Consider the following 13296-nt stretch of genomic DNA (forward strand, 5'->3'; position numbering starts at 1 on the left):
GTAGTAGACGCTACGGCAGTCACCCCAAGAGGTAGACGCCGCAGCAGTCACTCCAAGTGGTAGACGCCACGGCAGTCATCATCAAGAAGCAGGCGCCGTCGCAGTCACCCCAAGTAGTAGACGCTACGGCAGTCACCCCAAGAGGTAGACGCCGCAGCAGTCGCTCCAAGTGGTAGACGCCACGGCAGTCATCATCAAGAAGCAGGCGCCGTCGCAGTCACCCCAAGTAGTAGACGCTACGGCAGTCACCCCAAGAGGTAGACGCCGCAACAGTCACTCCAAGTGGTAGACGCCACGGCAGTCATCATCAAGAAGCAGGCGCCGTCGCAGTCACCCCAAGTAGTAGACGCTACGGCAGTCACCCCAAGAGGTAGACGCCGCAGCAGTCACTCCAAGTGGTAGACGCCACGGCAGTCATCATCAAGAAGCAGGCGCCGTCGCAGTCACCCCAAGAGGTAGACGCCACGGCAGTCACTACCAGCACAGCTGATACTCGCAAAAGCAATCAACATTCCTTAGGAACGTTAAACAGTTGAGATACGCACTCTAGACTGCCTCGGCCAGGCCGAGGCGAAAACAAAAGAGGCGCTCAATTAATAACGTAAGAAGACAACCCAGACGAAGGCGAGAAAAGACCCCGGCCAAGCCAGAGGCAAAGTGAAAACGTTTACAGTTAAGATGCTCAACTACTAGCGCAAGAAAACTCAGAAAAATGGGGTAAAGACCTCGGCCAAGCCGGAGGCAAAAGAAACGAGCTCTTATTAAAAATGTTCAACAAATTACAAGAAATGCAGACGACGGCCGTCCCCATAAGGATAAGCCAAAAGACAACCTACCAAGGTTGTACAAAATAAAAGGAAAAGAAAGGCAAAAGGTTACAGATATCAGTTAAGCGCCAAAAGATGGCAGGGAGGAAAGGCTTAATAATTGGCCCCCGAACAGCTAAAACTATCCGAGACGCCGGGTGAGCCTGGCGACGACCGCCCGTCTCCCTATGCCTGTTGCTGCTTGCCATCAGCAGCGTTAGCAGCATCGTCCTTAATGGGCGACCCAGAGGCTGTCTCAGCAGTCTCAGCCTCAGCAGCCTCAGCTGCCCTCAACCTCTCGGCTTCCTCCTTGGCCGCCTTAGCCTCCTCAGCAAGAGCCGCTCTCTCTGCGGCCACCTCTTCCTCCCTCTTCACCCTTAGCTCCTCCTTGGCCTTCTCCTTCGCGACTTCCTCCTTAGCTTCGAGCTTGTTATCAAACAGCTCGTCAAATTTGTCCCACGGAAAGGAGCCATCCAGAGGAAAGAGCTCCTCGATCACTTCCCCGGCGGCTTCTTCGGCCAGTCCCGTTGGGCGCACATGTTAGGGAGGAGCACGGTTTGGAGTGTCTTAATGTCCTCCTCCCTTTGGGCGATAATAGCGTCCTTGTTCCGGACCACCTTCCCCTGGACCTGGAACAAGTCCCTAAATTCGTTCCTCTGCGTGAAGTAAAGGTCGGCGTGCTTCTGAACGAGGTCACGCATCTCCCGCAGCCTTAGCGGCCTTCAGCCGCAGCCTCGGCCTTGGCTCTCTCAACAAGGACCTCCTTTTCAGCGTCCTCCCTGAGTTTCCTCTCAGCCCGGACTGCCTCTTCAGCCTCAGCCTTGGCCCTCTTAGCCTCCTTGTTCGCCGCGTCGAGTTCCAGCCTTAGCCGCTCGAGCTGTGGGGCAGCTTCGGCCATGGTCTCCTCTTGCTCCATAATGTGGGAGCCGGCTAGCTGAGTCCATTTCGCCAGCCTCTTACTTATTCTCATCCCCTCTGCCACAAGCTCGGTGGGGGAAACCTTCCGAAGTGGGGGATCGACGGTGACATTTCTATCACCCGCCTTCTCAGGCAGCTTCTCCAATTGCCGCACCGTGAGAACGGCGGCTGCCGACGGTTGATCTACAAAAAGTCAATTAAAACACCCGTGTCAGTATATATGGACGTATCGGAGAACCTGTCATCAGGAACGCCTAATGAACCGGCTAAGTCTGGGCCACAGGATATATCTGTACCATGCTTGGCCTTCTTACTTTGAGGACGCATCTCCTCGCCGGCAGCAGTGGCAGCAGTAGCAGCAGAAGTATCAGCAGCAGGAGTGGGCTCTTTCCTTTTACGGATAAGGGGAGATCCCTCCGCATCGGAGTCCCCCCCATCGGTAATGTCAACGATCTCCACCGTCTCCTTCTGGACTGAAGGGACGGAAGGCGGAACGGATTTCGAGGCCATCGCCGTCGAAGATTTTGTTTTCCGCGTTCGGCGCGGCATGTTACTAGCAACCCTTGCCTGGGCCGCCTCCACATTCAGGCCTTTCAGTTGCTGATCCATCAGATCATTCGGCGACGTCTTGCGATCACGGGCCAGAGCCTTAGGGTGTAAATCAGCAACGGTCTTATCCTTGTGCAGCCCCATCCTCCGAAGGATATCCTCAGACAGGTCCGGTCCAAAGTGGTCTGCAAAGGAAGCAAAGCAAGAGTTAAATAGAAATAAGTCGGAATTCAAGAAACAGAAACATTGAGAGCAGAGATGGGCCTCACGCCGACCCCACTCACCCTGTGCCAGGGCCGGTATGAGGCCGACATGGCAGAGCAGCTCATCCTGAAGGATGATCTGCGTCGGGGGGATCCATCTTTTCGACACCCCACTCTTGTCCGTCTCAAAGAGCCTCATCGCCAGCCTCTCATCCTCATTAAGAGGGACCTTGTCGGCGTCTATCTTAAGCTTTTTACGTTTAACCCATCTGTCATGCTCCGCCTTAGTCTCGCACCGCAAATTAACGTGGTGCTGGAAGGACCGGGGCAGCGGATAGTCATCCGACACCTCAATGTACACCCACCGATCTTTCCAGTCTTTTCAAGAAGACAACTTATCAACGGAGACGTAACCCGGCTCCATTTGCACGCTGTACCATCCGACGCGACCAGAAAATGACGGCCGCAGGTGGTGAAGCCGACGGAATAAATTAACCGTTGGGACCTCCCCCTTAAAGAGACAGAGCTAGACAAAGCCGACTATGGTCCTAATAGCCAACGGGTGCAGTCAAGCCACGACGTTCATGGCCCTAATGATGGCCATAACGTAATCATTCAGCGGAAATCGGAGCCCGTACTCCAAGTGCCGGATGTATACGCCGGTGCAGCCCGGTGGAGGACAACAGATGGCCTGGCCCTCCTCAGGGATAACAATTTTGTACCCCCTGCCAAAGTGAAAGTGGCCCTCGAAAAATGTCTCGCCGGAACAACTGGCGAACTTATGGGTCCAGACACGGTCAAGGCGGACCTTACAAGCCTCGCCGTGATCCATAACGTACTGCCTCCCCCCATCAGGATGAGCCCTTTCAGCATCATCACCGAAATCGTCTCCGTCGTCATCAACATCATCATCATCCTCCCATTCCTCCAAAATTTGAGGATCAACTTCAGGAGAAGGAGACCTAGGGCCCCCAGACCTTAGCGGGATGGCGTCTAGCATCTCCTCCTCATCAAGACGCGATGCGGAACCCCCCGGCGTCGGTTTACTAGTTCCGGCATCAGCAGAAGACATGTTTACAGCAAAACTCACAAGTTAAAAAGAGAAATTTGTTGGTTTACCTTGAAGAAAAGTACTAGCCGGAGTAGTGACACTGAAAAATAGAAGAGAAAAGCCCTTGAAAGTCTAAAGAAAATTTTTGAGAAAATGAAATTGGTGCCCAATTTCAGGGATTAACTGCCCTATTTATAGGGGAAAGCCCATGAAGAAGGACCAATCAGGGCACAGCCCATGAAACGTCAGCCAATCAACAAACAGACACGTGTCGAACATGCAACCACGGAATGTCAATCGTTGCAACAGTTGAATGTCAATCAATGCAACAGTGACCAAGCGTCTTCAACACGCCCCTTCATATCTCTCTGCCTGTTCATCTTCCTCAACAAATTCCTAAGTATCCGTCTCTCCCGCCGCCACATGATCAACCAAGCCGAAAAGCACCGGCCGGGGGCAATCGAAACAACCGGCACTCTCAACCCCGGTCTCGGCCAAATATTGCCTTTTCCACATCGGATGTCCATTACACAACCATGTGGAGGGGGGATATGGTACGGCCTAAGCAGAGCCACGCCGAGGTAGAAGAAGCCGGGGCAGAAAATTTCGTCTTACGCAGAATATACGCTTAACGTACATCGGAGCCCATACCACGACATAGACTACGCTGGGGCCAAATTGATGGGGCATATTCTGCACCCGCTGACCAGTCAACATATTGAGCAAGGTCAAAGATATCCACAGCAAGTCAACGGCCTAGGCAGCCTAACCGACGAGGCTGTCGGCTGTCGTCAGATGGGTCCCGGCCGGGGCCCGACCAGGCGGGCACACATCCGCGTACTCATATCCAAGACCCCTCGGCGGTGAGTCAACAGGGCCCGCCGGCCTGCCATAGGTCCCTCGGCCGAGGGGTAGATCAGTCTTTTCACCTGCTAGCCACTTGGCCACTTGGCCACTACGTGACAAAAGGTGAAAGTCTATAAATACTCCTCTACTCTCATTGAGTAAAGGATCCACAATTTAACCTAAGAATCACTATTCATCTGGTAATATCTTCCTTATCTCTCTACAATATATACTTCACCAAGTAACAACAACTTATCTTTCTAAGTTTACTGACTTGAGCGTCGGAGTGAGTTCGCTCGGCCCAAATCCGAGCCCTCAGTTTGCTCATTGTTTCAGGAGACCGCAAGGAGGAGTTAACAAAAGACGTCATTCTACAAGCACGGGTGGTGACAAATAACTGCTCTGGAATTACACCCGGAACATATATCTTATATAATATTAATCTCGATTTTTTTATTATTATAATTATAATTTTACTTTTGTATATACTTTGTTATTTATGAGTGGTGGTGGTTGTACATGGTGGTAAAGTTACACTCGTTTAGACCAAAGTTACACTCATAGAGGGGCAAAGTTACACTCTTAAAGGAACAAAGTTACACTTATGAAGGACTAAAGTTACACTTATTTGAACCAAAGTTACACCCATAAAGGACTAAAGTTACACTTATAAAGGATTAAAGTTACACTTATTTGGACCAAAGTTACACTCATTTGGACCAAAGTTACACTTATAAAGGGGCAAAGTTACACTCTTAAAGCCAAAGTTACACTTATAAAGGACTAAAGTTACACTCAGTTGGACCAAAGTTACACTCATAAATTACCAAAGTTATAGTCATAAAGGACTAAAGTTATACTTAAAAGACTAAAGTTACACACTTGCTTTATTAAAGTTACACATGTCACTTGTTAAAGTGTAACTTTAGCTCGTTTGGAGTATAACTTTAATCCTTTAAAAGTGTAACTTTAGCCCATTGAGAGCGTAATTTTAGTCCATGTTAGTGATGGCAACTTTAATTGTATAATAATTTAAATTTATGTAATTTTAAGTCAAAGTAACTTTTGTCCTTTATAAGTGTAACTTTAGTCCTTTACGAGTGTAACTTTCATCCTTAAAGTAAAGTGTAACTTTAGTCCATTGCCAAAAATAACACCAATCTCTACCACCCACCTCGCCGGAATCCTTTTTTTTTTGTAGATCTAGCTTTTTTTTCTTGTAGATCTAGTTTTTTTTTTTTTTTTTGTTGTAGATCTAGCTATTTGTAGTGGTTGGATTTCTTTGTGTAGCTTTCATTTTGTATATCTTGAAATTTTAGTAAAAAAAAACCTCCAAAAAATTGTACATAATAATAACAAAAATCTGGAAAAAAAACCAGTTTCTCCTTAAGGAAATTGGACTTACTTACTTCAGTCCGAAAAACCGTTTTCTCTCACTAAAACCGTTTTCTCTCTTTTCTCTCACTAAAACCATTTTTTTCCTTCTTTTTCATGAAAACTCTATTTTTGACACCATTTTTTTCCTCTTTTCTTTGATTTCCATGGCGGGAACGAGAGCTCGGCTAGCTCAATCAAGGACAGCACATACTTCCTCTGGTACTAAGGCTGGTTCTGATACTCATTGGAAATGAGTGATGGTGAATGGGATGCTAACACTACTGCACAGCCTCGGCAGTCGGGGACGATAAATGACCTCATCGTTTCCACCATTAATGTTGATGGAAAAGCTTCGACATCTGCTTCTAAGTGAGTTCTGTTAATACTACTGTTGTTACTCGCTCTTCTTTGGATAATAATGAACCTGTTCAAGTGCCAATTTCTTCTGAAATTGTCGATAATTCTGAGCTACCTGTAGATACAACTGACCTTACCCATACTATAGTAGTGGATAACACTGTTACAGAACCCATAGATACTGCTAATAATACTGTTGTGGAGAATTCAATACTAAATACTGAAGTTCCACATGTGGTTTCTAATTCTGCACCTTTGTCGCCTAAACTTAAAAATTGGGCCTCGGTTTTTAATAATACGAAGCAACAAGGGATGAATTTGTTTTTTTTTTGCGAGGAAATTAAGATTTCTAAGACTATTCAGCTCGAAGAACAAGACTTTGCTCATGAATTGATGTTTTGGGAGAATACTTTGATGGGACATGTTGTGGGTTCCAAACCATCCTTACAAGTTGTTCAGGGATTTGTTACCAAATATTGGGGAAAAATTGGCTCTCCTGTTATTCAATACTTCAGGAAGGGTTGGTTCTCCTTTAGATTCACCAATCAGGAGAAGATGAATAATGTTTTAAAGTAGGGTCCTTGGAAGATTGGGGAAAATTCCTTGGTTCTTAAGCAATGGACTCCCTTATTTTCTTGTGTGATGGAGAAGGTTGCTAAGGTTCCTGTCTAGGTTCTTTTCCATGGTTTAGATCCTTTCTTGTGGTCTGATAGGGTTTTAAGTAAAATTGCCAGTAAGCTTGGCAGTCCTTTGTTTGCTGACCCAACAACTACAACTAAGGCTAAGCTCTCGTTTGATAGGGTTTTAATAGAAATTGATGTGTCTAAGACTATGCCTGATCAAGTGGTCCTTAATATCCCTTATCTAGGGCAGGTTACTCAGAAGGTTGTCTATGAATGGTACCCTTATTTTTGCCATAGATGTGGTAAATTAGGGCATACTATTCAGTCTTGTAAGTGGGAGATGTGGACAACGGGGGCCCACGGGGGCGCTTGGGAAAGAGAACAAGCGTTTGCATTTTGTGGAGTCGCCACCAATTTTTATGGGAAATTGGAACCGTTCGAATACCTCGTGTCATGTTAAGACACAAAATAGAGACATGAACACCAAGCAATCGTTACCCATAGCATTCTATGTCTAGAATGACTCTCGTGGATGCCAATGAACACGGATGTTCACAGAGATCTGGAGTAAGGGGTGAGGGTACGTATTAGGAAGCTCTTTTGACCGAACACCTAATCCCGCCCGCCTCGATAGCGGCCTCTACTAATGATTAGGGACATCATCTATACTCGATATATCGTCGATTATATGCATGCAATGCAACATCCAAGTTTTAATCCTAACATGTGTAAATTAGACTAAGTCGGTTAACAATTAATTTAGCATACAATTGGGTCGAAGTAGGGATTTAATGCTTAATTACATGTGAAAACACGTAAATAAATCATACAAATGCGATAAATATTACAATGGTAGAAAATTACAATAATTACATTGGGTTTCATTGATTTATGTCGAAAATACCTTTAAAACGGATAATTTGAGAGAAAAAAGAATAAAAGAAAGAATTAACGAACGAATTAACGAACAGATCAGTAGGCGATAATACGAGTAATAGTCAATTATACGTAAGCTAATTAAACTAGGTCGAAGTAGGGATTTAATGCCCTCTGGAAGAGGCGCAGCAGGACTGCGCCTTCTGGAAGAGGCGCAGCAGGACTGCGCCCTCTGGAAGAGGCGCAGCAGTTGTTGCGTATGTTCCAAGGGTGAGTTCTGGCTGTGAAGCCGGAACTGCAAATCGTTAATGTAAATTGGTGAGCATAATGGTTAATTAACATATACTTACTCGGATGAAAGTGATTAACACGTTATTTACATGTGAATGAAGGTCATAAAAGCAATAAAACATGGATGAGACGGATGCAAACGGATTATTTACATGAATGAACGATTGATTAGTGACATAGGTGAACAAAATAGGTTAAACATGACGAATTAATGACAAATTAATGACGAATACCACAAAAGACAGATGAAAATATATCAAAGATCGAATTCCAGAAACCCGATATGAACAAATCGAATTCCTACAATCCTGGTTGAATTTAATGACGAAAACCCGCAAATATGAGATTATAAGGGATTTAAGTCGGATTTAATGATGAATTATACGTGTGAATGAGTGATAAATAATATACATGAGATTATTAGACTATTGTATCAAAGAATTAAAGGAAACAAACGAAACAAATAAAAGTTTGACGAATTACAGAGGACAAAGGAAGAAGAAAGGAAGCAGGAACTGCGGCAGCCTCACGAAGAGGCGCAGCAGGAACTGCGCTACTTCGAAGAGGCGCAACAGTTGCTGCGTCCTTTCTCGACGGTCTGTTTTCTGGAAATCCGTAAAAAGAGGTTTTAAAGCACGGTTTTAGAAATCGGGTTTAAGAGATGTTTTCGACATAAACCTTACATTAATGATGATACAAAAGGTAAATAACAATAAATAAAAGAGAGATTTACACCCTCAGACTTACATGTTTGACGAAACGAGATGAACTAAGTTATCGATTAGTGATGCACGACTCGAATGTAGACGAAAGTGCCCTCGTAGGAGGAAAACGATTAAGATTAATTAAGTTGATTATGTGGAGTTGGTCAAATTGGTCGGTCATGCAAACGAGGCTGGTACTCAGAAGGATCCGAGCTTACGTGGTCGAATGTTCAAGCACGTAGATGCCAAAAAGTAAGAACAAAGGTCTAGAATGTAAAGGGAGAAGAGAATGGCGGACACTCGCGTGAGAAATATGAGGAGCGAAGGCTCCTATTTATACTAATCACGTGAAGGAATAGGGTTTTCGAAGAGACTTTGGAAGTGAATCTCGGAAAGATATGAAAAAGATACGAAAAATACACAGAAAAGGACCTGGGAAGAGGCGCAGCAGTCACTGCGTCTCTTGGAAGAGGCGCAAAGACACTGGGCCGCGTCTGTTCCCAAGTGGTTTCCTCCTGCGGAAGAAAGATTTCCGTGTTTAAGTTATGGAAGGACGAAATAATTTGGTTTTCCTTAATATTTTGTATGAACATTACGGGAAATTGTTTACCAAAGAATAAAGATTGTGAAATAATTATAAAATATGGAATAGAAATATCCGGAACGTTCCGGAACGTTCCAGAACATTCTGACTCGGGATTTAACGGTTATCAGAAAATGAAGACGGTTTTAGGCCCGGACTCCAAATGTACTCTAATTAATGTCAAAACGACCGTATCAGCGTGTAGATGACAACTAAGAGGTAGACATTAGTGTTTGAGCAGTCACTTGACGATAAACTTACGAACTGTCATAAATCGTTCCGCGTACCAAACATGCGGCCCAATCATCACCGGGTGGTTTGCGAGAGGTGCAGAAATGAGGTATCTACAGAGCCTCCACTTTGACCGAGGCTTGGACAAGGCGAAAGTCAAAGTATAGCCATCAGGTCAATCGAAGATTACAACCTGACGACTATGGCGACGCGAGGCGGCTCAAGGGGTCTGAGCCATGGACCTGTCGTCGGGAACATTTTAGAGTCTGTCGACTATCGGGGAGGGTCGTTTAAAGTCCATTAGACTACGTAAGGAGGCTCGCCAGCCATAAGAGGAGACCATACCTGAGACTTCTGGACGGAACGAGACTGAAGGCGCTTCGGCAAAACTCTTTGGCCTGAAGATAACTTGGTGTCTGAAGGATTATAAGGAAATAATGAGGAAAGACAGCAGGACACAGTCTGGAACCGCTGGGAGAAATCTGCTTGTGTTCAGCTTCAAACAAACTTTGGAAGAATTCGGAGTCGATGTTGATATCCATGTTTCGAGAGGAAGTTATTGTCGGTCGTGAACTCTCGTTGGGGAACATAATCGGGAACTAATCTCCATGTCTCGAGAGGGAAAGTCTATCCGTGTAATCTCGCTGGGGGAAATATAATGAAGTCGTGTCGAAACACCCGTGAAGGAATATCTGCTCGTTGTGACAGGCAAGGTCTTGGAAGCGATAAATAACGTATAATAGTTTGCTGTTGGCTTAGAAATGCGGGCCGGAACGAAAGATAATCGTTAAACGGACCAAAAAGATAAAATAACGTTGGGGAAGAGGCGCACCAAAGATGGGCCCACAAATAACGAACCCATAACGAATTTTTGAAAACTCGTATGGAGGGAACACCAGGAAGAGGCGCAGTAAGAGCTGCGTCTCTTGGAATAGGCGCAGCGCCTGCTGCGTCTGTTCCCAAGGGTGTATTTTCTGCGTAAAAACGCGATAAACAGAGTGTTTACAATCATTTATTCGAAACACAAATCATCCTTTTCTCTCTCAAATGTCAACCATTTCCGCCAAGATTCGATCCAAAAGCTTGCATGAATCATGACTAATCGAGGTATGCGTCTCATTCTTGCATTAAACTTCTATATTTGCTCAATTTGGGTCGAAAAAATTAGGGTTTTCAACCCAATTAATTCGAAAATTTGGGGCTTTTCCCCCAAATGCATTTGCCTTGTAAAATTGACATTAGAAACGGATAATTGATGGTATAAGGAACATAACCATGTAATTGTTTCGAATTTTCGTTGAGTTTTGAGCATTTGAGTGAAATTGAGACGGTTTCACAGCTAGACCGCAAATTGCCTCGAAAATAGCCTTAGGATTGCCCATTTGCGATGAAACTTGATATTCGAAATCCTTGGATGATGGGTAAACTTCCTACCATCTCGGAATTTTGGTTTGTGACGGCTTTTTCAGGACACTTTTCTAGGGCATAATCGCCGTTATAACGAAATGCTGCCAAAATTTCGACTTGAACCCGGAACTAGGCTTCAAATTAGGCTTGACTTGACCCTAACTACCACATGAGTGATCGGGTTTGTGATAACATGGCCAAAGATGGCGAGAAAAGAGCGATTTCAGGGCTTCCGAAGGCTTGAAAATCCCCTAACCAAGGCTCGTCGTCACGTGACGCGGCCTAAATTTGCTTTAATATCGCAGGTGATGAGGCTTCTACTTCTGGGAGGGCTCCCATGGAGATAGACGCTGCTGTTATCGAGGAGGCTTTGGGGCAGGCTTTCACCGCCGCGGTGATGGCTGCTGGGGACGAGGTCCACGAGGAGAAGGCTGTTGAGGAGGAGGAGGCCCCGAGGCGGGCCAACGTTGGACGAGGAGGTCGTCACCTGAGGGGAGCTCCCGCGTAGGCTGAGACCTGGGACAACAGGCACTTGCTTTGGGCTGCAGAGGGTCACCTGTCCTACAGGACGGTGAAGAGTTTGGTAATTTTGAATTCATTACTCATCACTCACCTTTTTTCATTCATTTCATTTGCTCATATCTTTTCCAATTTTCATTCAAAACTAAAGATAGCTTTTGTTTCAAATCACAATAGGAGGCCGGGAACATCAGGTCGTTCTCGGGTTACACGACAGCGATGGAGTGCTACGAGCGGCTGTCGGCGGAGGAGCGCGCCATGATCGAGCGTGGAGCGTTTGGTGCCTTGGTGCAGGCCTGGAGGGATATCGCGAAGAGGAAGCTGCGGGCTAACCTTAGCCTGGTCCGCGCTTTCTTGGACCGATTCTGGGACACGACTTCCACTTTTCACATGCCTTTTGGTGAGGTGGGAGTCACTCTGGAGGACTACGACATGATTTCTCGGTCCGCCGTGTGGGATCGAGGGCGTGGAGTGGCCGGAGACTGCCATGAGGGTGGACTCGGCCGAGGCTAGGAGGTTGATCGGCTGGAACTTGTCGCCGAAGGCTATTACAGTGCCTGGTCTGGTGCCCAGTTCCTATGTTCGAGACTAGTTTGAGGGGAAGACCCCGGCGCTGGTGACGATTGACAGGAGAGAGACGGCTCCTACTCCCTGTACATCCGAGCAGAGGGCTCGTTTGTGGCTTTGGTGGTTTCTGTCTTTGATCTACCTCGGAGACAAGGGAGAGAGGCTGTCGACGAAGCTTCTTCCCTTCCTTTCTGACCCGAGCTCCCTAGGGCGTTGGGACTGGATCACTGCTGGTTTTGCGGTCCTCATCCGCTTCATGAGGGCCATGGTTCGTCCGGAGTTGATGGAGAAGGGGACTTCTCCTGGTGCTGTAGGACCTGGACTGCTGCTGGAGGTATGAACCTTCATTGAGACTAAAATCAATTCTTTTCTTTATCAAATTACGAAAGATCGTTATTGACTATATTGCTTTACATGCGTGGGTGTACTCCTACTTTCCAAGCCTCTCGCCCAAGAGGACAGAGCCGCTGGAGAGGGCCTATCCCGTCGTGAGGGATTGGGTGATGTGCAGGACGAGGAGCAAGCGTTCCTCTCACGGTGTTTACCGGCGGGACATGAACGCTCTTCAGCTGGACAGCGTGAGCATCTCACTTATATTCATTTTGCTTCTACATTGCTTTTAATCGATCATAAGAATGATTCCTTGTTTGTCTTGTCCCAGTGGGTTGCACCCAGGCCTTGGGCGGAGTACGCTGGAGCGCCTCCTTTTGTGGTTGAGGTTCTTCGCCTTAGGAGCTCGAGCTGGCTGTTGTTGAGGACGTCGATGGGTCCTGTATGGTACTTGGACGAGCGCTTGGCTCGTCAGTGCTCTCGGGATGTGTTGACGGTTCCCATCGATCCTCCTAGGACAATGTTCAGAGAGCCTTCTGAGGCAGAGAGGGAGGCTGACTTGGCTGGCGTCGGTGGTGACGCCCTCCTTCTTCCTGGCGAGGACTACTCGGCGTTCCTCTACGGGAGGTTGGCGTACTGGCCGGTTGTGGTGAGCATATTTTCTCTCCTTCTTTACTTGATTTTGAGAATATGATGAAAGATCATCGATTAATGGGAAACATTTGACTTTGCAGGAGGTTGAGGCGGCGGGCATCGAGCCCCCAGAGTACCCCGAGACCCTCGAGTACACTGACGCGACCGGGAGGACGACGATCTCCGAGCTACGTGACTTTGACGTGGCTGTGACGGATGCTGGCCTGGACGACTAGCAGCATCTGATTCGGAGGGTGAGCCTCTAATTTGCATAATTTTTGTGTAAGAACACATTTGATTGAACTTATTCGATTATTGAGAACTTCTTCTTGAAAATGAAGGTCGCGCCGTCTCGGTTTGTGGCATTATGGAGGGTGGCCAACCGGCTGCGAGCCACTGCCGTCGAGGCACTTGTCGGCGGTCGA

This window comes from Silene latifolia, chromosome Y (genome assembly GCF_048544455.1).
Source record: "Silene latifolia isolate original U9 population chromosome Y, ASM4854445v1, whole genome shotgun sequence".
NCBI classification, from domain to species: Eukaryota; Viridiplantae; Streptophyta; class Magnoliopsida; order Caryophyllales; family Caryophyllaceae; genus Silene; species Silene latifolia.